At 38.6% G+C, this 2,500-nt stretch overlaps 1 protein-coding gene across 1 annotated transcript in view; it reads right to left on the bottom strand.

Moving 5' to 3' along the window:
- LOC119574299 (importin-4-like) overlaps positions 1–1,792 on the bottom strand; it is a gene marked incomplete in the record, with an annotated part of 55,663 nt that extends 53,871 nt beyond the window's left edge. Inside the window, 1 exon segment of the mRNA XM_037921496.1 lies at positions 1,692–1,792.
- Between the last annotated feature and the right edge of the window lie 708 nt (positions 1,793–2,500).

The following is a 2,500-nucleotide window of genomic DNA, read 5'->3' as shown; positions in this document are numbered from 1 at the left end:
CTACTATTATTATTATCATTATTGTTTATTTGTTGTTATCATCATTATTGTTGTTTTTACCATTACTACTGTTTGTAATCGTGATAGCAATATTATCCATTATCATTTGCATTCCAGTTATTAATGTCAATGAAATTATTATTCCTTATGCTTGTATTACTATAATATCCACCCTTATTATCAGTGTGGCTACTATTTTTATTTTCAAAATTAATATAATTACTCTTACTGTTATTAGTATCATCAGCACTGTTGTCATAATCACCACTTTCCTCATTACATATTTAGATAATATCGCGTTAATATAGTAATCGAATTCTGACGTCACTTAATAATACAGTAAAAGATGAGTAATTGTGATTGATATTCAGATATATGTAACATTTCCATAGACTGTGCGTTGTAAAGTTACTTCACATACAGAAAAAGGAAGAATCGAAAATAAAGAAAAAAGAAAGAAAGAGAAAAACTCTGCTTATTTGCATTGCCCTTATCACTCTTCAGTGACCGTGGTATAGTCAACAGAGTCTGAATGAACAAACGAAAGCGGCAATTAAAATTCATCTGAATAATATGCGTTGCAAGAAGTGGAAATATTTATATGAGAGCAAAAACAAGTGACAAATTAACTGTAAACAAGAACAGAGCGTATACAGGTTTGAGGGGCACCAAGGTCATGAAATAAGGTCAGTCTTAATGTGGGTGAGATGCAGGCAAGAAATAGCCCAAGGAAAGGACACGTGTGAGCACTGAACCCCGACTGCACTGAGAGGAGGGGCACGTGAGAGATGTATTATGCTTTGGCACGTGAGACAGGAATTTTCTGCCGGAGGTTATGCTGCTTATGCGAATCTCCAAGAACTGGTTTACAGATGCTGTAAATATCTATGTTCTTTTAATGACTTTTGGGTAGTGGAGTAACAGGGGCAACGGCACAAAGCCAGGGGAGAGGAATCTTGAGAGTGAAGTTGTGGGGAAGAGTGTGAGTTGGGAGAGAAGTGTGTATGAGGGACTCGACGTCCTTGAAAGACACTGGGGGCAAATGCTGATGTGACAAACATTTACATCTAATATTTGGTGAATAAAATTTAGACAAAACAACGTGGTAAACGATGCGTCGAAACGGAACATTAATGAACTGATTAAATGTATACGATAAATACTTTTATTATTCATGCATATTTGATTTAAAGCAAGATGAATCGTTCGCCCAACAGAGACTTCGTTCAGCTCTGCACACTAAAATCACCGACGGAAACATCAATGGTAACTGCTAGATAAATAATCCTCTTCTCCGAGTTGAGTATGAATGGTCTTCTGTCAAACAGCTGATCTTAGAAATACATTCTAAAGAACACAGCAAAACAGATCGTGACTTTCCATTTCAAAAGCTCCCTAACAGCCCATGTTTCCCATTTCGCATTCTAAGGAAGCCCCGCTGCATTCCAGACAACCCCGCTAACCTGGGCACTCATCTTCACATTCCAAACAAGCCATCCTGTCCCGGATCCTCAACCTCGCTTGTCTGAGCACCGGGAAGGCTGTGTGGGGAGGCTTTCCTGTCGTGTATCACAGAATCTCCCGGCATCTCCAAATATGCAAATGTCTCATAATGAATGAATTAATGACCCTGACGCCAGGCGAAAACTAACCATCAGCGTAACCCTGAACAAAGAGAAAAGGGTTCTTACCCGAATGTAAAATCACGCACGTTCCGTTGTGGCAAGCGGCAGAGGCGGCCGGTGGAGGAAGAGCGTGCAACGTGCATGCAGGATCAGGCGGGGTCAGAAATCCGAAGGTTACCAGATGGCGCTGGACAGAGGCGAGAGGGAACTTCATTGGTCCATTGTGCCCCCATACCCGAGACACGCCAATGCAGACACAAAGCAATTGATTGGTTTACACATTTTTGCCGCAGATTTTTTTTTTATCATTTGGTTTCCGTCGGAAAATTTTAGCCATCGGAAATTTGACGGGCTGACTACTAATCGATAATTGTTTTTGATTTTCAAAAATTTAAGTAAAAAAAGGAAAAACAAGTATCGTCATTTTAACGTTACAGGTAAATATCTGTACAAGAACAAGTAATACAGATTTCCATAATAAGCAACCTGGACCTGAATCCTAATTCTTGTAACAACTATTACTCACGCTTATTGGGAAGATGTAGGTTTGTATTAAGGCGCTGCATCAGCAAAACGATAGAATTTAATACGATAATGCATATGATTTTGTTCTTAAAAACACAATAAAAGGTCGACAGTACAAATATCTGACCGTAGTAAAAAGAAAGGGTCACTGGGAGTTAATAAGAACAAGAAACAGAAATAACCTAAGAATAAATCCATGTGGATGTGTGAAGCAAATCAGAATACATGTCTCAATACACGCAGAAAGGTCAATGGCATAATAAAGTTTTGAACAATGTTGTCAATGAATCATTACAAACTGATACCTTAAGAATGAAGCCACATGTCTCATTTGCCAGCATTTTGAAATA

This window comes from Penaeus monodon, chromosome 6 (assembly GCF_015228065.2).
Source record: "Penaeus monodon isolate SGIC_2016 chromosome 6, NSTDA_Pmon_1, whole genome shotgun sequence".
NCBI lineage: Eukaryota > Metazoa > Arthropoda > Malacostraca > Decapoda > Penaeidae > Penaeus > Penaeus monodon.
Note: the sequence above shows the minus strand (reverse complement) of the source record. Positions and strands in the feature narration are given on the sequence as shown.